The 25,753-nt window shown below is 41.7% G+C and overlaps 1 protein-coding gene across 8 annotated transcripts in view; it reads left to right on the forward strand.

Moving 5' to 3' along the window:
• The first annotated feature begins 689 nt into the window (after window positions 1–689).
• The window catches only part of NCOA2 (nuclear receptor coactivator 2), a 190,024-nt gene continuing 164,960 nt past the window's right edge, over window positions 690–25,753 (forward strand). For 3 of the 8 annotated variants that reach the window (XM_055800871.1, XM_055800869.1, XM_055800868.1), the window contains exons 1-2: window positions 690–1,101; window positions 10,766–10,845. The gene's annotated coding sequence lies outside the window, so the exon portion shown is untranslated. Of the gene's footprint in view, window positions 1,102–6,621; window positions 7,532–10,765; window positions 10,846–25,753 lie in introns of those variants that run through there. The other 5 variants (XM_055800873.1, XM_055800870.1, XM_055800875.1 and 2 more) reach the window with 3 other exon arrangements.

The raw sequence follows: 25,753 nt of genomic DNA on the forward strand, positions 1-25,753 counted from the left end.
AAAAGTATTGGACAAGCCTAATTGCAAGCAGAGTTAGCCATACCACCAGCAACAATATATAATCTGTGGATAGCTCCAGAAAAACTTGGGGCTGCACACCCATGTGAGAAAACATCAAAAATAACAACCCTTACAAGCTGTAGAGCACAGCTCGCCATTATCGACATACGTGAAAACTTAAAGCTTTCCTTTTACGAAAGGATTTCTGCATCGTGGGTCGCCTCTTGAACTAAAGGGCAATGTTTAACAATCATCCTCCGGCCCTTAATAATTTTTAACTCACGTCTTCACTCCTCCAACCTAGGAAGAGCCTGCATCTCCATCCCCTCGCTCCCGTGAGCAAGGCACAGTTGATTCCGTGCATTTGTGACGCGATTTTCAGCATGTGTGCCTTTTTTTTTTTTTTATCCCCCCGGGGGCAAAGAAAGGAAACAAGCCTGTGCCGTGTGCTCCCCCCCCTTCGCCCCCGCGCCTCTCCGTTTCTGTGAACAGGGGCCACCGAAAGCCCTGCCGGGGCTGATCGCGCCGGTTCCGCTGGGCGGCGAGGTGCCTCCCGGGGCGGCCCGCAAAGGGCCACATTTAAAGTCTCGCCCTCCGAGGGCGAAGGACTTTTTTTTCCCTCCTTCTTCCCTTCCCCTTTCTCCCCCGCCCGGGTGCCGGGGAGGAGGCTCCCGGGAGCGCCGCGCAGGGCTGCGAGCGAGCGGGGCGGCTGCCATTGTCCCTGCGGGCGGGGAGCGGGGCAGCCCCGCGCCCCGCCGGGCGGCATCTGCGAGGGGCGGCGGCGCCCCGGGCCACGCCGCGGTGCCGCCCGCCCCGGCCCAGCCTCCCCCAGCCCGGGGCCCGGCCGCTGCCGCCGTGCCCGGGGGCAGGGGGGAGTGACTTGTGCCTCCCCCCGCCTCCTCCCCGTCCAGCCCTCCTCTGGGTAGAAGGGGAGGAGGAGGAGGGCGAGTGGTGGGAGGGTCTCCATTGAAATAAACAAGCAGGCAGTTATTAAAACGGGAACATGGCGGCCGCAGCCCCAGCTTCAGCTTCATCTTACAAAGCGAAGGTCAGCGCCGGCGGCAGCCGCGGCGGCAGCGGCGGGAGACGGCACTGACCCCGGTAACGGCTCCCGCACGCCCCCTCGGCCCCGGCGCGGCGGGGGGTGTGCCCGAGCCCCCCGCGCCTCCCCGGCCGCCTTGTGTAATGCCGGGGGGACGCCCGGGGCCGCGCCGGTGCGCGGAGGGGCGGCGTTGGCGGGCGGCACCGCGGCCGCGGCGAGGCGGCTTCCCCCGCGGCGGGGAGCGGGGCGGGGGCTGCGGCCCCCTCCGGGGGGAACCGGGGGGCAGCCGGGGGCAGGGGACTGCCGGGCCGCCCCTCGCCGGGGCATCGTGCTCGCACCCCCGGGGCCCGGCGGGGGGGTGGGGGGTGCGGGTTTACTTCCCCGGGACATCCCCCGTGTCGGCGGAGCGGGGGGGGGGGGGGGGCGGGTTAGGGCACCCCACCCTGCCGGGCCGGGGGGGCTGGTTTCCTGCGCCCAGGCCAGGCGGAGGTCGGGTGCCGCCTCTCCGCGCCGCTGGCTGGGGGCGGCCGGGGGAGAAAGTGCGCGGAGCCGGGGAGGGGAGGGCTGCCGCGGGCGATCCGGGGGGCAGGGGCTGCCCGTGCTCGGGGAGGATGGGGCAGCCGGGGTGCGGAGGGAGATTTTCAAGGGATTGTTTAGGACGTTCCCTCCTCGCCCCTGAGCACACGCCGACAGGGAAACTTGAGGGAGGGTCTCTCCCCGGTGACAAAAGGGGTGATTTGGGGAGCAGGGTGGCGCTCACCCCCTCCCCTTCCCCGGCTGACAAGGACTTGGCGCGCCGGGGTGCGGGCCGCTCCGCTTTCCCTGCGTGGGGCTGAGCCGGCCGCCCCCTTCCCCGCGCCGGGCAGGGGCCGCGGCGCCCGGTGCCCTCTCCTCTCCCCTCCGCGCCGGGGCCGGGGCGCCCCGCCGCCGCTGCGCGCCCGCAGGAGACGCGCGGGGAAGGAGGGGGCAAAGCGGGCAACTTCTCTAACTTTCTGCGCGGGGGCTGCGCCTGCGTGTGCGCGCCGCGCACCGCCGGGCCGTGCCGCGGGGGCGAGCGGCGGGGCGCCGCAGTCGCGCAGCCAGGCCGCGGCGGCACAGCTGCGTGCGAGCGCAGCCCGGGGCGCCCGGCCGCCGCCTCCCCGCGGCCCGGGGAGGGGTGGGGGCCCGGCCGCCGCAGTGCCGTGTGTCTGCGTGTGTGCGCGGGGCGGGGAGCGGCGGCGGGAGGAGGAGGGGGAGGAGGGGACGGCAGCCGGCTGGGCGCGGGGCCGGGGTCCCTGGGCGGGTGCTGCCGGCGGGGCGGGCGGTGCCGCTTGCTCCCGCTCCGCTCCCGCGGGGCTGCGCGTAAAGGCTGCGGGCCGCTCCGCCTCCGCCGGGAGCGGGCCCCCGCGCACGGGGAGCGGGGGAGGGGTGGGGAGATGTCCGCCGCCTCCGCGGAGGGCGGGTGCTCAACCCCTCCCCGCCGCCGCGCTCGCCGGAGGCTCCTGGGCGAGGTGTAACCGGAGCCCCGTCCCCCGCCTCGCCGCCCCTCGCCGCTTCGCCCGCGCTTGGCCCCGAGCGCGTCCCCCCTTCCCGCGGGGGGCGTGCAGGCCGCGCGGTTTGCCTGCGGGAAACCTGCCCGGGGGCCCGGCAAAAAAAAAAAAAAAGGCCGGGGGGGCGGCGAGGAGGTTGCTGGTAGTCGCCGGGAAATAACGATACCCGAACCGTGGTTCGCCTAAGCCTGTGTGCCTCTGAGCGCCTATGCGGGCCCGCGGCGTGCATACACTTGTAATGCAGCCAGGGGAGAGTCTCCTTGTAAAGGAGAGCAGCCTGCTTGTTGGTAGCAGTCAGTTGGTTTTGTATTTTCTTTCTCTGAGTAGCTGGGAGCAGGTGAAGGGGCTTTAGAACTGAACCGATAATATTTTTATGGTATTTGAGTACAGCCTGAACTAAGCATATAGTGTCTGGCTGTGACAGAGCCGAGCTCTATTGCTGCTGTAAATAAGTAAGCAGTTTAGGACTGCCGGTCTTCTTACTTAAAGCATTTTTTTTGTTGTTGTTGTCCTTAGTTTGCTGCTGTTGTGACCAAGAGCAGTCATTTTTTTTTTTTTAATCCTTTTAGGTTTTTATGTACTAAACCATAAAATCAACTCTAGCCAGTTAATTTCCTGGCTTTTTACAACCCGGTAGTGGCATTGGGCCACCCGGTGGGCTCCTCGGGGGGCAAGGGGGAGCCCTCTGGGAGTGCCGAAAGGGGGGGAGCTGCTAGTCCGTTGTGCTGCATCCTCTCGGAGAAATGACAAGGTTGCACACCGTTGTTAGTGTCATACCGAAACTGTTATTCCCCAAAGCAGGGCTGGTCTTTGCTTGCACGCAGCTTAAGGCCGCTGTGAATGGAACCCGGTCGTTTTATCGCAGCCGGTGTGGGTGCTGCGCCTCCTGCGTATTTCAGGACACTTGCTTGTTTACGTCAGCGGCAGTGTCACAAATAGGATATACCAGGCTTATGCATATTTGTACGTACAGATGCATACGCAGGTGCGTATGGGCGCTCATGCATTTGTGTCCCTTACTTTGGCATTTGTGATACAGCTGATTGGGGGCTGGAACATAGAAGTCAGCTCTGCTCTGCCACATGAGATAAAAGAAAGATGTAAATTGCCCCCAGTTAATCCCTAAGTTTATGTGAAGTGCTGTGATAAGCTTAGTGTTCATAGCCAGTCTTGGTCATCTGTGATCTTGATGAAAATACTTTGTCGCGGACTCATCCTTCAGGAATATTGAGAACAACTTTAAGAAGAAAGGTTGATCTTTTTAGCGTCACGCAAATATTTGAAGAATCACTTAATTTTTAATAAGACTGTATCTCGCTTTGGTGAGCATTATGCAATAAGTGTCTGACAGAGGTGGTGTCGTCATCTCACTTTTTCAGCCACCATGCTCTTTTTATTTCATGTAAAAACTGAAGATTTCTCAACTTTATATATTTTCTCAAGCTTGTGGTCTTTACTAGGGAGAGGATCCATGTATGACGTGCTTAATCGCTATCTCTGCAATGTCTGAAGACGCCTCTTTAGTAAATGTGTAAATCTTTCCCCATTGTGTGTCCTAGTGGTGTCAGTGCTAAATTTGAAACTTGAGACATTTGAGGAAGGAATGCTTTATTGGTATCAAGAATGATACTTTTGGAATAAGGCAGTTCGATTTAAGTTTTTAAACTGGAACAATGTTATTTGGGAGAGAATATTTCTGGAGGCAAAATTAGAAAGTACAGAGGATTTACTCGCATATAGTGCAGTGCATTGCATTAAACTGAAGCTCTGAAGTAAAAATTAAAGAATAATGTTTATGTTTTAATAATCATTTAGGATGTTGCTTGCTCATTATAAGGCTGAAAGGCTCTGTCAAAAGAGGCATGTAAGCACCCTGTAGTGTTGACATTCCCAGCTTTTCCCTCTGTCCTCAGAAAAAGAAACCCAGTAAGAGCTAGCCCATCTGCAGGGAGCCCAGGTTTTGCAGCAAGAAGAACAAAGTCAGTGAGCGAGCCAGCTGCTGCTACAATGCCCACTGTCTTCTGCTCCTTGCCTTTGTTGCTGATGTCACTGTCTCATTGGCAAAATCTGGGCTTCTGCGCTCAGCTGGAGTTTCTCTAGCACCTGACACCAGAATTGCAGAAGCTGCAGAGGCTTATTGAGGTCTCAGCCTTGAGGGTGCTGTCAGTTCATTTAAAAGAAGCAGCCGAACTAAAGACTGGTACCAAATTCAAGTATACATGTAACCCTCTTTGTCTGCCGAGTGCCAATAGATTGCGTGTTGGAGAAAGGCAATGCTGAACTAAAACTGTTCTTGCCACGTTCATTTTTTGTACGTTTGCTGTGGTTGGCCTCTGCAAACAATGCAGTTTGTATGCAAGTAGGTATAAAGTATTTGACAAATTCCACACATTTCTTCAGTATTCTTATAGGCATTAAAATGCTCAGTACTCGCTTATTTCTATGTTTGGCTTTGGAGGTCAGAGGTGAGATGTGTCATTACAGTATATATACTCTTGTCTGTGATACAACATTTTAAACCAAGAACAGAGTAACACTGATACTTACTTTATAGAAGGCAAATTAGAGCATCCATTCATCCACTCATTTTCTACTATTAGTTAATATAGTTACAGATGGCTACTCTGGCAGGATCCCTTATTTTTATTTTTAAATGAGGTGAAGTTCACTGCACTACTTTATTTTTGTTAGTTGTTAAAACATTCTCATACTCCTGGTGGCAGATAATGACAAAATCTTCAATGTAATGCTGGGAGCAAGGGAGGCGGAGAGGGAGAAACGGGGAGGGAGGTGGGGTGGGGTGGGGGGAAACCCTCCTGAGCATATGGAGACATCCAGAAAAAGATGTGCATCGTCAGCTGTGATTCCATTGTGTGCTTGCGGACAGGATCTGGGCTCTTCTTCTCTTGGGAATTTAAACCTTACAGAAGTATTCTTTGGCTTTTACCCATCAGGATAATTGAGCTTAGATAACATATATTTCACATATATATTATAGATAATATTTTGATAATATTTTAAGATTTCATGGAATAAATACAGTTACCAGGACTCCTGCTCTGTGTTTGAATAACATTTTGAACAGGCATACATATTGGTGAAATGGCAACTTTGAGAAGCAAGAATAATTTGTAATATTACATCAGTGGTTACATATTAATAAGGCATCTTACCAGTTCTATGGTTAGTAGTTTGTCAGCAGTATTTGCATTATGCGAACACTCCCTATTTTTAATGATTCAGTAGCTTAGCCTTTTCAAAACATACCAAGGAGAAATGTGACATGAAATATGACAGCTTGTATAGTTTAATCAATTTAAGATACAGAATTTTTTTAAAAAAACCCAAACAATTCCAGGTGTTTTTTTAAGCAGGGGTTTAAAACAAAGCTATTTTGTCACTGTTGTGAGTATTGAGAAATAGTATTTACATGATGAAAAAAACTGAGTGGAAGAAATTAATTTTCTTGTCTGGCATTTACCTATTACCTAGAACAGCGTTCCTTCTCCTGAGCATTTGGAATGCTTCTGCTGATTTTCTACAATTATTTTGAGTTAATGAACAGTTTGAAAAATACATGTTGAACACGGTGAATTTACTACGTTGTGTTTTGTTACAGCTTATGATTTTTCAGTCTTGTTCTGCGGAAATTGCACATTATTCTAGTGAAAGACTAATGGAAATTTTGCTTAAGAGTTTTATGGAAATAAATAGGCACAGTTCCTATGGAAAGAGTATGGTCACTGGGGTGCTTGGCATTTTGAAGTCTGAAATTAGTTCATTAATTTAAATGTCTGAAGCTATACAACAACTTATTAACAATGCACACCTTTTTTTTTTTTCTTCTTCTGCAGCTGCATCGTTATACTATTTGAAGTCTTGCATTTCCTTAAATGGCTTCCATAACAATCTCCCATTAATATAGTTACTGAGAGATTCTTGCTTTTCTCTCATTTTAGGAGTTATAAATGATAGTAAATCTCACTCTGTCTGTGAGTGTACTCCCATTACTTCAAAATTCAGAAGCTGCTTTGTAGTGTGCATTTGCTTTTTTTCATCTCAAATGCAATGCCCTCTGCAAAGCCTAATTACATTTTCCTGTTTGCTTTTAAACTTCAAGAAGTTACTTGCTATTTGGAAAGGATAACTTGTATTTTGCTAAAATATTCCATGTATATGGAAATCATTAATGTATTAATGAAAGGACAGAGAGTATAGGTGACAAACTAATTAAAATATCATGGATTACAAGAGCTTCTGGGTGGTGGTGGGGTGGATCCTGGGCCATAGTGAGTGTATGTATCTGTGATGATAACTGAGAGTTGCTATTTTGATGCTTTTTTAATGAGCTATGTAAGACGTATTGTTGCTCTTTGGTAGGAATTATAGTGGGCATATCACAATTGGCTGCTTCATTGGCTGCCTCAGTGGAAAAGTCTGGGATTGAAGAATGGGCATGGAAAGTGAAATAACATTTTACTTGTTAGGTCAGAATTATTATGGAGTTTTACTCTTACTCTGCCCGTGCTGCAATTCAGCTGTGTGTGAACAGATTTAGTTTTTTATTGCTGTCAGTATTGGTCTCTAATGAGTCTTGCCCATGGATTTTGAAGAAAATGACTCCAATTAAAAACAATGCAGTATGTCACCTATTTGTACCTTGCAGATTATTTAGGAGGTATTAAACTGCATTTAAAAAGAAAACTTTATAAGGATGGAGGAAAGTCTGACGATGAATATATCTGATAGTATATACTGACGCTTTTATTACAGGTCTTTTTATGAACTTACAAATTCATCATTCGCCTGGGTGATGGAATGAAATTTTAAAACAAACAACCCAAACCCCAAGGTCATATATTTTAATACTTGTGCAAGTGAGAGTTCAGATATCACCCAGCCTACAGTGGAGACTACTTTTCCTCGTACTTCTTCCAACACCGTACTCTGAGTTCACAAGGTAGCTCTTCAGTCCGTATTCTTTACTATTTCAAAATTCATGTCAATGGTTGCTGACCAACCCTTTATGGTATTCCCAGGAATAAATTCAATTGTTGTCAACTAATTTCACTTGTTACCCTTGCACCTTGGTCTCCAGAGATACGAGCAATGTCCTTTTCCTGTTCCACCAATTTCCTAAAATAGGTTCTTCGTGGAGGAAGATGATGAGTGTATACAGATACATTATTTATTTTAGCAGATTTCAATGTTGTTCTCAAGGAGAAAAGCTGTTCTTCAAGTCTAAATCTTGGGGGTTTTTTTCCCCCCAAAAAATTTACAACTAGAAATACACTCTTGTGTTTCAGTGTGGCCAGAATAATTGTTGCCTTTATGTTAAAAAAACCTAAAGTCAACCTGTTGATACTTGACTAGCTAGAAAATGTAGGTCTAACATATTTTAAAGCTTTTTTTTTAAATTGCTTTCCAATTTGTGTTGGCATCTGCAGCGCAAAGATACTTTTGCTTGTTTTGCTGCTGGGTTTTTTTTAAGAATCATGGCTTATTTACTACAAATATACTGAATTTTTATTGAGGCCTCAATTTTTTTTTTGCTACAGTTCTGTGTGAAATTAGTGTTAACTGCACAATGATGAGATCATTTGTGACACCTTTTCTTATTAGTATAAGAATGAGGGAACTTGAAGACTATGTGGATGAAAAAATACGTTCACCAAACTTGCATGCTGTCAGTGATGGTGTCTTTCAGTTATGTCTGAAAGTGGTAGTTGTTCCCTCCCTTTTAGCTAAATTGTAGTTTGTAGAGCGGGTATTGTGTGTTTTGTTTGCAACTTTAAGTTTTTATGGGGCAAGGAGGTAGCACATCTTTAGGTACCTGGAATACAGATGTCCTGGAAAAGAAAGAAATTGCTGTGCATGAATGGGGCATAAACGCGTGAAGCGCTCTGAAGTCAGAGGACAGTGTGTTATTCTGGGCTGTACCAGTTGCTTTTAGTTGTTGTTTGACTTCTTTTTAAAAGTTTTCTTTTACTCTGTGGGATGGAGAATTGAATGGTGGTGTTGGAAAATGGCAGATGTGGAGAGTGATAGCTATGGCGCATTTAATTTTTATATTGTAGCTAATGCTGATAATTTATGTACTGTTTGAGGCAGAGACCCATTCTTCATGTAGGCCTTTGCATGTGGCATACTTGTAGGCCTTTGGGCACCACCGTTAACAGCATTACATTCCTGTGAAAGCTGGCTTTATGCAAGAGTGGTTTGTCTTGAGTTTTGAGGGGCCATCCCAAGCCTCTCCTGATTCCTGTGGGAATGGGTGGGAGTTTATGTGGCCATGGGTGCTAGCATTGCTTGTTGCTGCAGAGTTGGCTTTCCTTTATTTCAGGCTTCAGAAAGCACTTGAGAGAAGGGAAGGCAAAGGACTAATAGGTCATTTCCTTGTCCATCACTTCATGTTCATCACTTTTCTTCACTGACAGTCTAGTTTAGTTAGAGGAACACATCTGGAATAATATATCAGTTTATATGTAAGCTTGTCACTAGTTGCTGTATCATTCAAGAGTTTTATTTGGAAAGAAACCTCATTAGTAGCATTTTGAAGGTAGCACCATAATGTATTGCCTTCACTTTCAGACAGTACTATTATTAAATATTTTATGAATAGAACAGATGAAAATCAGCAAAACTTGTCATTTCCATTGTTGCCATGTGGTGCCCCATGGGCCACAGCATAACAGTTGGGAGCCACGTTGGTTGTGTGCGGACTTTCTGAGCTGCAGTACTGGCAGCTGTGTAGGTCAAGAGGTGGGACTTGAAAATAAATCAGCAGTAGGAGAACACCAGTGAGCAGCCAGGCTAGTTATCAAGAAACAAAATGGTAGTGGAGCAGTCGTTCTCATTCACTGGTGTGCAGCAGCCGGAAGACAGGAGAAGGGTGGGAAATGCTTCTGTGTACACAGGCGCTCTCATGGTCATCGCTCCTCTGCAGAGAAGCTCTCCCCACCAGGGGCTGGGGTTGCAGCCCGCATCTGCTGCTGAGGCAGTGGCTTCCCTTTAGAGGGTCTCTCTGAACTGACTCTAAATCTTGCTAAATCGCCAGAAGGTCTAGTAGTGTTTTACTTAAAATTTTAATTCTAAGAAAAGATGGTGTTTTCTGTCAGGAGGACCCACTTGAAGCACCAGGTTTGTGATCAGTAGAGCTTGTGTGCTTTTTGAACATTCCTGAGGAAACAATGTAGTCATATCTTCTGTGTATATCTCATATAAAAATACTTCTTTGTTAGTGGTGCCTGCAATTACTTTGTTACTGTGGTGGTATCCTGCCCGTGACTGAAAACTTAAGCAGAGTTTGGCTGGAAAAGGTTCCTGTGAGATGGCAGAAATGACAGAAAAAATGAAGTTGTTTCTAAATTTCATTTCTCTTGAGGCATAATTAGTGTGCTTTTTTTCCCTGTTGATGACTCTTGTAGCGTGTCCTTCATTTTCTTTGTTCTGCCTCTTTGTTTGTCAGAATAAGAAGGTAGAAAACTGTTCTTTGGTAGCTTGCTTGGATACGTTTGACGTACAGTACTGTTTGACCTACAAACAGAAGCGCAGGCACAATATTAATGTGGGTAGTGGCATGCTCCTTTTCCTTGAAGAAATGTGTATTGCTGTGCAATGTATGTCCTCTGCTCTACTGGACTCTTAAGCTCTATACTTATGAAAAGCTTTCTGTTTATTTGTCCGCTGATACTCGTCATTCAGGTCTGGAGTATTGTAAGTGGAGATCAGAGAAGAAACATGCTTCTGTATGTACAACTTTTAATAATGGCTGAAAGACATTTTATAAGAACACCAGTTTCTCCTTTTTAGAGATTTGAAACTAATGTGTCATAAAAGTCAACCAGCCAAGCAGTCAACCAAAAAAGGAACCAACCACTTTCACAGGCAGTTCCCACAGATTCTTTTGTGAAAATAAAGGCTGTGTACCGAGTAAGTTAATGTAAACATCTTAGTTGCTATCACTGTGAATTTGCAGTAGGCAGCAGGTACAGAGGAAGTTGTGTGCCTGGAGTGATTGTGCAACTGGAAGGGGGTTGTAGTTACGTCTGGAAAAGCAGATAATGCTCTGCAAAGTTTACGTTTCCCTCATTGTGTTATGCTTAAAACAGCCATGTGCTAGGCATCACATTTTTATTTTTCTATGCCTGTCTCCAAAAAAAGACTAATATTTTTCTCTCAATTTTGTTCCTAGCATGCTTGAGATGTATCTGGGTAGTGAGGCCCCCTGCACGCACAGCCTCTAGAAATCATTGTCTGGCTCACTGAGTCCTGGTGAGTTGTCTATATCCTATTTTGTTTAATTGGATTGTGTTACAGTTTTATCTTCTTCACTGGGGAATTTGATGTGAGATGTCTTAAATTGATTGTGTGGATACAGCAGAACAAGCCTTGGTTTTTAAGTAATGTATGATATTATACAGTGATTTGAAATACAAACATTTTAGAGACTTTAAAAAATAATGCTCAGACTGGTTATGGAAGCAGGGACCCTGCTTTAGTGCCAGGATCAGGAATGGGACTTTCTGCTGAGAAAGGCTGAAGGGATCAGCATGTGGTGTTATTTCACATTAAGTTTGTTTGATATTTTATACTATAACTAAGGAATTGACATTTTTCAGATGTGCTGGTTATGGTATGTCTTATGGCAAAGGTTGAGTATGAAATAATACAAGCTTTTCCATCCAACTATCTACACTAATAAATTACTTAAATTGAGGGTTGAAATTGGTATAATGACACTGATGACTTAAACTGCTTGTTGCTCAAGAATTACTGTCTGATGACTCCATCAGGCAGTGCTGTGCCTGTTTAACTCTGCTCACAAGAAGGGATAATACCACTGAGAATTAGAAAAAGGGACCCCTGTGGATTGGTTAAATGCAGACTAATAATAGTTTTGTAGTGCAGTGAAAGGAAGTGGAATATAAATACTGTGTTTTTATTTTCGGTATGTTTAATATATCAATATACTCACTTGGTATAAATTTTTTACAAATATGCATTTGAGATTTTATGTGAGAACCTTTTCAGGGTACTCATGAATAAATGTTGTCTTTCAACGCGTAGAGTGACTTATTAAGGTCAGAAATATGTATTTTTGAGGCTTGCACACTAAATATAGAGGTGGGAAATGAGCCTGCTGGAAAGGTTTTTAGTGGTGTGTGGGATAACTGTTTATAAAATGCCAACCATTTATGGGTAAAGTTATGTATGTCCACTTCAAGTATAATTTCCTCTTTTGTTAATTATGTTGAGCAATTTTTGCAAACTAACAGTGCTTTTCTTCAAATTTACTGAATTTTCTAGCATCAGTGGATGAAAAGATTAAGAAGCTTTCCAGTGCTGCTGTTTTTTCTGCCTGTTCCCTAGGCTGTTCTGATAAAACACTTTGTACTTCATTGCATTCAGTGAAGTTTATAATACTGGTTAATAGTTTGTTTATGTATTATATTAACTTGAAAATGCTCAGCCACATAGATGTTATTACTTATTTACACTCATTACTTAAATAGAGTAAATAAGTAATATAGTTTATCTGGGCTGCATAATGATCATAATATGCATGTGCAGGTCTTCTCAATAATAAGCTGTTCTTGTGATCATTTAAGCAAATTGTTTTAAAAAAAGGAAAGAGTAAGACTTCTTTTTTTTTTTCCAGGGAGTAGGACTCGGAATCAGTTAGGTATGGGTAATAAAGATAGAGGAAAAAGTCACTGCCTAAATTCTTGAAAGAAAACATGAAATTTTGTTGTCAAGCTGCTAGTATGTTTGTTTTCAGTTGTCTCCATTGTAATTTTCTGTTAAAAAAGGAATGCTTTAGGTAAAGATTAGAAAAGGTTAATATTTAAATAAAAAGCAATTTGCATATATATTTTTTCTAATTAATATACGTGGGCACAAAACCCCCTTTTATTTTGCTTAGTGTTTCATCATTCTGTACCAAAATTATAAATTTGGTTGTTGCTGTGCCAGAAAGTAATCTTGTACCTTTACAGATATTGACTAAAACATAGTTGCTGTGTGTGAAAAGTTCAGAACCTTTAATAAGAGCACGTAGGAGATAAATATTTGTATATGAAGGCTATGCTGATGACACTGAGGAAGAAACCACTGTAGAAAATGGGATGTCATGAAAGGATTTAGAGGGCAAGGATGAAGTGGAGAGGTAGTTCTTAGCTTAAAAATACCGTTTTGCTCTAAAGTGGATAGTTATCCGTGTGTCCATGTGATAGCAGCAAAAGAAGGCTGCATGAGGCAAGGAATAGTTTCAAATTTTGGTTCCTTTGAATCCTTGGAAATATTTTCATTGATTTCTGAATGTCCAGGATTTCAGTCCTATTTTTCAACATCATCAGATGTTCACCTTCGCCATCACAAGATCAGAAAGCTGTAGCTGTTGATTTTGACTAGTACATCCATCTGAACTTACACTAGTCTGAAGGATGTATCAGTTGGAGTTTCATTTAAGAAATCCTGTCCTTGGTTTCTGACTGGAGTTGCTTGTGGAAGAGATGTTGTGTTTGACTGTGTGTTGTGACATTGTACCACTACTGTGACTGAAATTGTGCGCATTCAGTCTGTCTACCACTGTATTAAGTTTTTTGGGAAGTGAAACCACTGCTTGATACTTATTGGATCTATTTTTATATGTTAGAGTGGATAAGAGTGTGAATCCTGGGCTGGTTAAATGGCCTTAGAATGTGTGTATATGAACTGATAAGAAATAATGTAAATGACAGAATTTGTGGCTGCTCCCTTGAATTGTTGTTAGTTGAGCGGTGGAAGTAGCTGCTGTGTGCAACCAAAAAGCCGTGCAATTAGGATGGTGATAAGTTTAGACTTAAGAAAAAAAATAAACAAACAGATAAAAATACTGACTTCTGTTCCTAATCTAAAAGTTTTCAATTAGAACACATTTTTCTTTTCTTTTTCTCCTTTTCTTTTTGCATGAAATGGTTTTTGCTGTGTAAGGAATATTTCTCAGCAGAAGAAGAGCGTAGATTAGAGAAGTCTCAGTTTTCTGTCACTCTTGATCTAGAGAGTCTGTTTCAATCTAACTTTGTAGTGATTTCATTGGCGTTTGTGTTGTAGTTAATGTCAAGTGTGATAGATAGAAAATATTTGTGTGTCTCTTTGTTATGAGTTATAGCACTCCTTATTGTTGTTTACAGCCATAGTAGATAAAGAAAATTCTGACAGATGTCTCATTTTTGACTGTGGTCCTCCTAATACATGTGTGTCTAAAGGGAATGCTGTCAGAAAATAAAGTGCAGTACTGAAAACAGAGTGCCTTATGTTGAAATGAGTTTTAAAAGCCTTCACTATTAGTTCAAGGATGCAAGTGAGGAACCTACAGTAGGTTCCAAGTATCAAATCTGAGTAAGAGCTCATTTCTATCAGCATGCAAAGCCAAGCTGGGATGGTGCCTACCTAGAGGTCTGAAATCACTTTGGAGCACCTTAATTCCCACAGGAGCTGTATTTCTAAAATACCTGAAATAAAATATAGGTATCTATCACAGGCATGGATAATCTTTACTGCATCAGGTTTTCTCATTTACAGAGGGATCTGTGAAGGACATTTAATCTATTTTGAAGTGGCTTATGATAAATAAAGGGAATATATTCCCGTTCCTAGACCTTGAAACAGGGAGTTGTTTTGCATGAAATACCAGATTTTTCTGTTTTCAGTCACTCTTGTTCAGTAGCAACGTTAGTTAACATGAATTGCCTGTAAAAGTAGTTGCTTGATTATAGTGAATTTAGTGCAATCAGCGTTAAAGTGATACTCCTAATCTGAGTGTGAAGTTCTGTGTGGGTGGTACAATGAGAACAGCAGTACTGAAAAATGAGCATCTGTTAAGATTTATACAATTGTACCCCACAGACAGATAGATAGATATTCTCCCTTCCCTGCACACCCCCCACCCCCCTACCCCTTCCCCCTCCAAATTGTAAATGGGAGCTGATGGAAATCTTTGGGGTTTATTTTGTGGAAAAGCTGAAATTTACACAAACGTAATATATTGCATTTCCTTTAAAATTGATGAAAATTGAGAGTATTGCAGAGAAAAATCTCATCGTGCTTGAAACTAGCAGAACTAGATTTGTTGGTAATAAAAGCAGTTTTAAAGTACTTTCATAGTCTTGAGGCCACAGTGTTCAAACTCATTACATATCTGCAGTAAACCATTCTTAAATATGTTAAATTCATTAATTGCTGTGAATGGACTCAAATGGAGTGCTCTGTCAGTGAAGTTTTCACTGAATTGATGGAACTAAACTTCATATATATCCAGGACTGTTGAAAACACTCTCATTCGATTGATTGAAGCTTGCCTTTTGGATGTGGCTATATCTTGGAAGTTTATTTTTAACATTTCAGTTTCAGTGAGACAAATAAAAAAATATTTAGGAAATGAGATTGCTAACTTGATTTTATTCACTGCTTAAATATTGGTTTTGACCTAGTAATGGGCTTTGCTAAGATTTTTTCATTTCTTACTTTGATAGGAACCTTTTTATATGGGCAAATGTATAGAGTATATGCATCTGCAGAAGAAATAGCTGTCATTATCATCTGTGGAAAATCAATATATATTATAAATATAGATTGATGACATTGTACCACCAGTATTGGAGTCTGGGAATTCTAGAGGGGTCAAGAACAGGACAACTGAGCACTTGCATCATCAGAGAAGATAAGATGCATTTACTTGGGCAGATTTTCCTCTGGGTCTGCATTTAGCCCTTGAATTCAGAGGAGTGAAATATTTACCCAGCTTGGCTCTTGACAGTAAATAGTATTAATTAAATACGGCGCTTGAAAATGACACTGGTATTTCGGATTAAGGCCAGTAGATTTTTGCCTTGGCTTTCTGGAAATTGAATTCCAGTAGTCTGTTTATTTGACAGAATTATAGTACAATAATTTGAGGTTCATGGATATTTCTGTACATTGAAGTGGGTGAATTTTTATAATGTCACAATGCTGGGATTTTAGGCTCAGAAGACTTATGTGACTAGAATAATAAGCAAATTTGCAGCTGGGTAATATAAATTGTGGCATAGTACATTTCCATCTGATTAATTTACCTTTGTATTAACTAAACTGACAAGAAATTACAGGTTTTCTTTTTAAAACAAACTTTAGATGTTGAAAAATTCAGATGAAAGGTCTTAGATAAATTACAGATGTTAAGAAGTATTACTAAAATGATTTAGAAATATTGGTGAGTTTTACAGTATCATTGTGAAATGCTCTAACTATTCAAAATGCTTTACAAAATCCTCCTGTAGTCATCTCACCACAAGCAAAAAGGGTTACTGACACGCCTACATACACAGTATCTGTTGGTGTGTAAATGGCCATGATAAATGAAGAATACGCTCTGTTCTCCTGTTGCAACATCTCTGTTTTATGGTCCAAATCCTTCCCTTTTTTCATTATCAGTACTTTTGTTCCTTCAGTAATCCCAGTTCAATAAACTACAGCATTCTGCGTACACCAAACTCTGTATCTTTTAAAATGACAGCAATAAGCAATATAGGAATATTTAAAATTAGATTGGGAAAAGAATTAGTTTTTCCTGTAGGTATTGCAAATCAGCTCATCCTTGAGGGAAACCATAGTAGTGTCAGAGAAAGTTAAAATGTTTACATTCTTTGTTTATTTTTTCCCTTATACTTGGATATTCTCACTTAAAATTTGAATCCTCATCCTTAGATCATCCTTGAGTCACCGCTTTTTGTGTTGGATTCCTTTGTCTTTCTGTCTCTAGGTACCTGTTTTGCTGCTGTGAAAGAGGTGTCTTCTGCATTTCTTTGTTTGGGTTGTAAGCTTGAACCTCTGCTGTGTGGTGGCACAGTTTAGTAGTATTGTAAAATGGGATAAAAACATCTACGTTTCTCTAAAAGTAGGTGGCCAACTCGTATGAAATTTCACTTGGTTTAATTTTTATGGCCTTTCAATTTTCAGTTGTGGTTTTTTGCTTGGCTTCTCTTCACAAATCCTGGTTAACTGTGTTTTTATTGCTCAGTCCTGCTGAACAGACTCATGTAAAACTTTGGAGTTACAGTATGTAACTTCCAGAAAGTATCCTGCAGCGGAATAGGGTTTATGTGCGGCTGATGATACATGAAGCTTGATGCCTGACTACCGATTTTTAAAATACTCCTTGTCACTGACTGTGTACTGTGGGCACTTCTTAAAAGAAAAAAAAAAAAGAAAAAAAGTAATAGCCTTCTGCTGATGAGCTTGATTCCAGTAACAGTAGTTATCAAAGTTGCCTCCTACTCAGTCTTTGTCTTACTTGCTTCATTACTCCATTTCTGCGCTACTTCTTTCCACCCCCAGGTTCCAGGAGAGGTGTTTTGTGTGTTGTGGTCTTCTGATACAATCTGTTAAAGCTTCAGGATAGTTCATTGTCCTTCACCTTTGCTATCAGTCAGAGTACCCAGGCAGCAACATAAGGAGGAGTGACTTTTTGGGTCAGGACAGCTTGATCCATGTTTATGAGGCTGTTTAGGAAGAGTTGGACCTATTTGTGTGTGTGTGTGTGTATGTTCTTTTGAGGGAAAATTACTGAAAATGTATTTTTGGCTAGTTTGAAGCTATTAATGGGTTGGCTTGAATTTCCTAAGTGGCTTTGTTGAGGAAGGGGGAAAATTCCCTACTAATCAGAAATGTTGTAATGGCTCGCTTAGGAAATTCTGAAATTAGGAGTTTTGGATTTCGAGGCTGGATTCACAGGAAGACTTAAAAGCCAGCAAGCCATGGGGAGGTAGGCTGGCTGCAGGGTGTGCCTTAGTGGGTAGCTGCTGTGGGTGTGCAGTGGGGGCTCTTGCTAGGCTACAGCTTCAGTGTCACAACCTGTGCCCCAGGTAGAGGGGCAGCTCGTGACAGGTCCCACAGCTCATCTGCTTCCTGGTGTCTGGTCTCGCTCCCTGTGAGGTTCAGTTTATCCTGCTGTTCCTGGGTCCAGGGCGGCCCTGCCTCTCCTCATGGTGCCAGGCTGGGAATGGACAGGTTGCCATTGTTTTACAACCGTGGCAGAGAACGGCTCCCAACGTCACCAGATTCGCTTGGAGTGACCGCGAGGGCTGGGGAGCCCTTTACTGTACCCCCATGAGCACCAGCACGCATGGGAATGGGGGTACACCAGCCGCTGCTGAGGCGGGAGGGCGGATTGCAGCGTGCTGCCTTCCGAGCAGTGGGATGTGGGTGCGCAGCAAGATGGAGAAGGGAACAGTGATGCTTCTGCTTCAAAGCAGAGGTTTGCGTTTTGGTCTTCTGCCTCCTAGGAGATTGCTGCTGTCTCTGGGCTGCTGAATGTTTTCAAGCGGAGCTTTCCTGCCTCTGAAAGGGCCCAGCTTTTTTATAGGCGTGTAAATACTTCGTTGGAGAACTGAATGTCCTGCATCGGCACTGAGCACCCTATCTGTTGTGCATGTCCTACAGTGAAGGACAGTAGCTTCTTCACTTGCCCACTTCTACAGATTTAATTTATTTATCTGCTACTCATAAGGTTGTTTTCTCAGACAAGGTTCTGCAAAGGAAGCTAAAGTGTACATTCACAGATATATTTAGCAATTAAATCCTCCTGTGGATGTGCTTAATGCTTTGAGATAGATGTGAAGTAAGCTATCTGAAACAAGGGCATTTTTCCAGGTGAACTTAGTACTTGAGCAGCTTGAAACAGTTTTAAAATACATGGGGTGTTTTGCCTCTGCCCCATTTAGTGGCTGAAATGAAACATCCATTATAGGCACAGCTCTGTTCCTCATATCAGAGGTGTCATCGTCCATAATTAAATGGATACCTTTGACTACAAAGTTATAATAGAAATTAAAGTTTCACGTGGTTGCCACTGCATATGCAATATTTTTTTTTATCCAAATCCTTTGATAAGGTTAGTGTGAAGTATTTTACAATGTAAAACTGATGAATTCTTGAAAACCTGAAAAGATCAAAATGAGGCATATTTAGATCTCTCAGAGCAAATGAGAAGTAAAAATGTGAACAATATGTAACGTGTCTGGCAAAGGTAGAAATAAACCCTTCAGAACTTAAAAGCACTGGTGAATATTTTGTGTTATGGTGGAAAGGGCCATATGCCATAACTTTTCTTGCTGTTGACATGATTTGGGGACTGTTCTTACTGTTCTGATTTTGTGGAAATACCGTTGTATAAGCATAGTGGTAACTTTTGCATAATGAACTGTACTCTGGTCTGTTAAACTTGTGTAAATAGTTTTTACTCAAGTTGTATTGCAGAAGCTGAGAAAGGAAAATGGCGAGCCTGCCCTCAGAATTTCCTTGGGGGAGGAGGGACTTTTTTTAGAGATGAGATTCTGAGAAGGGAAATAGGAGGGTTTCTTGCAGAAAGGCTGAGCTAACTAGCAATACAGGAAAGATGAAAATGTAAAATCCAATATTCGGTCACCCTCTTCTGCTAATTGAAAATGTTTCTCACTTGCATTAGCTGGATGTAAAGACAAACTGTTTTACTGTTGTTTTGTTTTTTTTTTAACTGATTTTGCTTACTGCTGGCAGGGGAGGAAGTAAGTAAAAGGGAACTGCTATTTTCTTACACAGGCAATGTCTTGAGGAGCAGAATAAATTAATGCAACACAGTTTTTGGTGAGGGTGCGTACCCCAACAACAGGAGAATTTTTTATTTAATATTTTAATAATTGAAACTGTGTGTGGTTTTTTTGTGTGTGTGGTTTTTTTCTGTGTGTGTCTGCATTTGTTTCTGTGTTGTAATTTGTACAGTGTATTGCCAGTGTTGAGTTCTGTCTTGTCCAGGTAGTATCAGCCACTCTTGCATGTTATGGAAATGTCCCTATAATTATACCCATGGGAATGATCTTACATGGTAACGACACGGATGGAGCTAGTCCTGTCTCGGAGATCTAGGAGCTTACTCTTCATTGCCAGGTTTGCCAGAGGTGTACTAAACAAGTCACGTGAGCTGCAAGTCATTCACCTCACTGTAAAATGGGGTCAATCCTCATTATTTTCTCCGTATGCAGAATTCTGATTCATTGGTGTTTGTGGATTGTGTAAGGAAAACAAATATGTGTTTACTTTCCTCAAATGTAAATAAAATGCCTGCTTCTATCTACCTATGTTGTGAATTAATACTGAAATTGTAAAAACATGCTAGAGAGAACTTGCCTATTAAAATGGTGAAGCAATGGCCTTTTGCTATTTTATTAAAGAAAAATCAACCTAGATTATTTTGAGTTAGCAGTACTTTTGTCTGCTTATGTTATGAGATAAAACATTGAGTATTGACTTAACTTCACGTTTCACAGAGGAAGAATTAAAAATTATCTCTGTGAAGGGTGACTATGGAGTTACTCTTTGAAATTCTAATTTAACACTTCAGTAATGGGTCAAGCCTGCTTTGAATCCTCTGTGGGATTATTTGATTTGCTGTCTGGTTAACCTCAAGGAAAATGGGATGTCTTTAAATTACTAGAGGTGCTAGCTATCACCTTATAATGGAGCCACGGGAGAATTTGTTGTTTTAAATTAGGATTGTCCCCTGATGACTAAGGGATTATATGAATGGGACTTATTTTTAAGATGTACCTTGAGGTTGAAAGTTGCAAATTTTTTTTATCTTTTGTTTTTGGGGTTTTTTTGTTGTTGTTGGTTTTTTTACTTGTATAATTGGATATAATTACAGGATAGGGGGGAAAAATTTTTCTTTACCTGAGGGGGGGATGGGGTTAGCCTTTTAGTATTTATTTTGTTTTCAGTCCTATTTATGCATGGAAGTTTCTTTTGTATTTCTTCTATTAACATTAACATGTATGTTTTGTGCCTCAACAAGAAGACTTCAGTTTTTTCATAATAAAGCTGATTATTAAATGACATTCATGTGATTGTGGAACTGAAGGGAGAAGTTCAGCTTTTTCTAAGTAGACAAAGAAGCAGCTTGAATGTTTTGCAAGTTTATGCATGTAATGTTTATCCTGCCAAAACCTTTACAATTAATTTGCGGAGTATTGAAATACAAGTACTCGAATGTTTTATGCTGTGTCATACATAAAGGGAGCATTTGGCAGTTAATTAGTAACTTGAATTTTGGGGATAAAGGCAAGATTTCAGTTAATAATGAATTCCTCCAACATTGTACTTTTCATTCTATTTCATGTTGGATATTCTGTGCATATTGCTGTTACAGGTTGTTTTTTTCTTTAGCTGCAGTTCACTTTTAAAAGCCATATAACACACCTAGTCATATTTTAGCAGGTTACATATTTCTCTATCTTACAAATTAAATTGAATTTTTAAACATCTATAGTTTGTGATATCATAGGGTATATATTAATACAATGGAAAGCTTAGCATAATAAATCATTTTAACAGCACTTAGCATCTCTTCAAGAGTATTGAATGGAGACAAGCTATGCAGTGTGTATTGCATATACTAAGAAATTTCACAAGACTTTTTGACATGAGTTTTGAAATGAGTCGTGGGCTCGGCTCCAGTGCCACTCTGCGCGTAGTCTTCCTGCAGAACTTTCCATTGCCAGTCTGTCATGTACCACGTGCCTATATTTCACCTAAGATTTCTGATATGAGTAACTGTGGCTATACATTGTTTGAATTGCATATCTAACAGAATTTACTTACTGTTGCTTCTGAGGTTTTGATTTGTTTTTTTTTCGTAAGAGCACAAGTATTCTTTACAGTTCCACGTATATCAATTTGTAATCAATTTTTAATTTGTATATCAACATGTTGTGGCATGTTTTTGAAGTTAGTGGTAGCCATGGAAATGTAAGTCTGAGGACCTGGTGATTTTGGGAGGAAATACGTAGTTGTCAGTTCTGTACACACATAGGGGAGGGAAATTTTTTAGGATATGAAAGTTTTTCTGTGCTTTCTAGGAGCTGACATATGTAAATAACATAGTGTGATAACATTTATAAAAACAGAAAATAGGAAGATTTATTTTACAATATTTCCATCAAAGGTTTGTTTACAAAAGGCAAAAAAGCCCTTCTTCTGTCTACTGGATTAAAGTGCATATGACAATGTGCTAGTTGCAGCAGAAGGAAGCAGGGCTGGGCTTGCAAGCCTCTATCTGAAAAATTGCTAGCATGTACGAGTTGGGCTGCTTTGCCACTTCAGGCTGGATAGCTTTCTGGTGATAGGAGAGGTCCTACAGCTACCCATTGCTGGTTGCTAAAAATAGTTGTGCTGCAGTAAGGACAGTACAGCAGCACAGAACCAAAAAACCTCCCCAACCCTCCAAACACCAAGATTTTAACAAGTAAATGCTCAAACAAAACTCACCATCTCCCCATGGCAGGCAGGGTTGCAGGCTAGCTCATCCCCTGAGTCTGGCTGACTGGCTGCATAGAGGTAGAAAAGCTTTTGCAGGGAATGCTTGATTTGCTTTTCTTCTTTTTTTCCTAGAGGGGAAGTATAAACTGAAGTGTCTTTTCTGACTCCTGCTATAAGTGTGTGAGTTCACACAGACAACTTCCAGGCAGAAATGTAAAATACAAAGTGTTATTGTGAAATAGAAATCTCCAGATCAGGGCTGCTGTTGAGTGTGAAGAAACATGATTTTATTATTGGTAGATGACATGCATCTTGATTTGCCTTCCCTTAACCCTGAGGTGAACCTTCAGAAGGTGAAAGATGGCTTAAACTCCTACTAAGCTGAGATGTGGAGATCTCCTGAATATAAACTTAGATGTTTTGCCAAATGTTATGGCCACAAATCATCAGGCTTCCTGTAGAGTTTCAACTTGGCCCAATGCTGGGGTTCAAGTAAGAAAAAAAAAACAAAACAAAAACCAAAAAACAAAACCCAAAAAACCCACTTAACACAATTTATGCAGACTTTCATGTGATGTTTTGTTTTTACTAGCTACTGTTTTCTATTTTTTGTAATAGTAGATAGGTGGCTTAGGCTGTATTTCAGATATGCCTTCTCTTCTGTATTTATGTACAAAATTAAGAATAAAGGAAGAGATACAGATTTTTTTTCAGGCTTGCTTATAGCATTCAGGGAGAAGTATTGAATAAGTTCAAAGTCCTAATGGAAATTTTTTTCACTATTGTAGGGAATTTTTGCTGAGTTGCAGATTTGAGGGATCATTTTCCATGAAAGAACTGGTCACTTAACAAATCTTCCACTAGCAGTTTGGGTTGTATTTTGGTAGGTAATTCATAAGACATCTTCTCCTGATGATCATGTCATTTCCTCAAATGGCAACAACAACTGACTTCATGGGAAACCAGTAGTTAGAACATGGATTGATGTATTTTTAGTTTTCTTTAATGCAATTAAACATCTGGAAGTAAGCAGAGCCATCATGTGAGCAGCCAGATTTCTACAGCATCTCAGGAAATACTCTTGACCACTTTTTGCAAATGGCTGATACAGTTATCTGGTGGATATTTTTTGTTCCAGATACTCAATCTAGTGGCCTGTACACATTGTAAGGGTCAGTTCATCATCTGGCCAATATTCCTTCCCACTTAATAGTAAGTACTTATTATCATGCTTGTTGCTCTGTGTGAAATTAATAAGTATTATTAAGCTTCATGATGGTCTGGTGAGGTAGGGGTCGTACAGGAAAGTCGGTGACAGAAATTACAGTAAGAACCTAAACTGTGTGTCTTGTAGATATTAATGAGAAAAATCAGTAGGGTGATGGCTAGTTGCAAATTAGATGGTCTAATTTGTAAGCATTGATAATAGCTCAGCCCATCGAGTTTCATTTGTAGAAGCACACTGTATCTCAGAGTTAGAAGTTGGTAACTGAGTAGTATCATTGCACACAAGTCCTATCTTAGTGAACTTTTTGCCTTCAGACCTGTGCTATGTTTGTATTAGCTGGGCCTTTCCATACAGAATAAACGAATAAGAAAAATAACTCTCTGGCAACAAATAAGACGAACACTTCATAAGGTGTTTAAGAAAAACAATCTTGATTTCCCTCTCTCCCCTGCTACTTCTCTGCCTTCACAGTCTCTGCTTTCTGCTCATGTCCGACTAAAATGATACAGTAAATGTCTGAGCCCTTGCAAGTAAGGCTGTCACATTGATGTTTAACTGACTTTGAAGCAGTGCAGCTGTAAAGGGGAAATGAATTCTGTTCTCTGTCAAAGCCTGTAAAAGAGTGTTTGTTTTAGCAACTGCTGATGATGGAAGTGTTTATTCCATGACTGCGTTGGTTGTCAAAACTGGACGTATTTTTCTGTATTAATAATATTTGGAATTTTTCATTAGTTATCATTTCCTGCTGGTTCTTGAAAGGCGTATTGAGATGCTGATCACCGTCCCAATCTTTTCAGCTCTTCTTTCTGCATTTGAATGGAAATCTTGGAATTCCATTGGGGGTGGGGGGTGTATGTTGTGCACGCATGTGTAATTATGTATTATATAAAACTTTAAACCCAGTTGCAAATGTCTGGTAGTTTCTGATTCAAAAAAGCAATAGGTTTTTGTACAAGACAGAGAGCTCTTCCAGTTTGTCAGGTGATGGAAGACTGTACCTAATGTGCATGAAACACAGCTGATTAGTCATATTTTGGGGTTTTTTTTTTTATATGACTTCTGTCACAGAGTTTTGCTCCTGATACATAGAATTCCCTCTTGACATAGGAAGACTGACCACAATCTGGATACTTAGTGTTACTGAAATATGTTATTCTGTGTGATTTATTTCAAAAGTAGCTTATCACATGTACTTACCAAATCAGCCATTCAGCACAAAAAAAAGTCTTCTGAAGTGTTTCCAATGCATAGTTGCTATAGTGAGGGGGTGGGGAAAGGTGGGGTAACGGTGTTGGAGTATTTTTAGTTTATTTGGCTGTTTAAGATCGATCATCTAGAGCTGAAACTTAAGGATAAGTGTTTGAAATGTGAAACAATAACCATGCTAAGTAAGCCTGTCATGATCTTGGCATCATCAGAAGAGAGAGCAAGTGGTGCGGGAAGCTAGATCTGTGCTAGTGTTGCTTGCAATGGTATGTAACTTACTAATTACCTTTGCTGTAAAATGGTTGGTAAAAAGCCAAAATACTGCTTCCCTAGTTCCCTAGGATCCTTGTTTTGAGAGGATTATACTTCCTAGTGTTTTTACAAGAATTACATGGATGCCAAAACGTTTCCCAGGCTTCTCTTTGATGTTTGGTACAATGTAACAGGGAAGGCTGACCAAAAATTACTGAGGAAGCGAGTAGGAGAGAGATAAAAAAGTGTGAGAATAAATTAGTCTGATAGCTGTGTATTTATGCATCTTCCCTGTCCTCCTCATTTTCAGTCTGGTTTCTAAAGGAAATTAAATTCATGTGATCGTGATTGAGACAAAACCTGTTTATGTGTGTTTCTGGGGTAGTGTGTGTGTGTTTGCAGTTTCCTTCCTCTGCCCCAAAGAAACTGCTTCTGCAGGTTGCAAGAAAATACTGGTCAGGTAGATGACTGCCATCCTGTTAGTGAAAGAAGGACCTTACCTGTTGGCAGCCTTGATCTGGTATCAGGAAATCACTATGGGAGAGCAAGATTATGGATGGCTGAGGGCAAAAAGTCAGTCAAGTGCAGAGGTGTCGGCATGTTTGTCAAACTAAATTTCCACGCCCCTTACTCTCTGCTTGTCAGCTGGAAATTGAAACACCTCGTGATGCAGAGGAACTGTGAGGTTTAAGGCTTTTGGATTAAAAATCAGAAGACATGTTATATCAAGACACTGTAGTATGCGCTTCAAAATCTATTGATGGAACTAATGTCCGATATTAATATAATCTTCTGAGATATATATGGGTAATTAAAATTTAGAACTCAGTTTCTTTAAAGAAAAGTGTGAAAAGCTTTACATACACTGGGAAATTCAGTTGAATATGCAGATTACAGACCCTTTTATTTTACTAAAGTTATTGCTGGTAGTTGTAGCCTTATTTTTTCATCTGTGGGCTAGTCATAATGCCATGTCTTAACATCCATTATTTTTTTATAAGTCTCTGTTGATTTTCAGGGTAGAGTCAGGAAGAAAATATACAGTGTTCCCTGGCAGTGGTGCAGTGCAGGCCTTCATTCATCCTTCCCTATGTCTAACATAATGATTTTGGCTGTCAGTGTTGCAAGTTGTTTGTTTCAGCCTCAGATACTTAATCAGATTGATTATCTTGGCAGTATTTGATA

This window comes from Falco peregrinus, chromosome 3, assembly GCF_023634155.1.
Source record: "Falco peregrinus isolate bFalPer1 chromosome 3, bFalPer1.pri, whole genome shotgun sequence".
Taxonomy (NCBI): domain Eukaryota; kingdom Metazoa; phylum Chordata; class Aves; order Falconiformes; family Falconidae; genus Falco; species Falco peregrinus.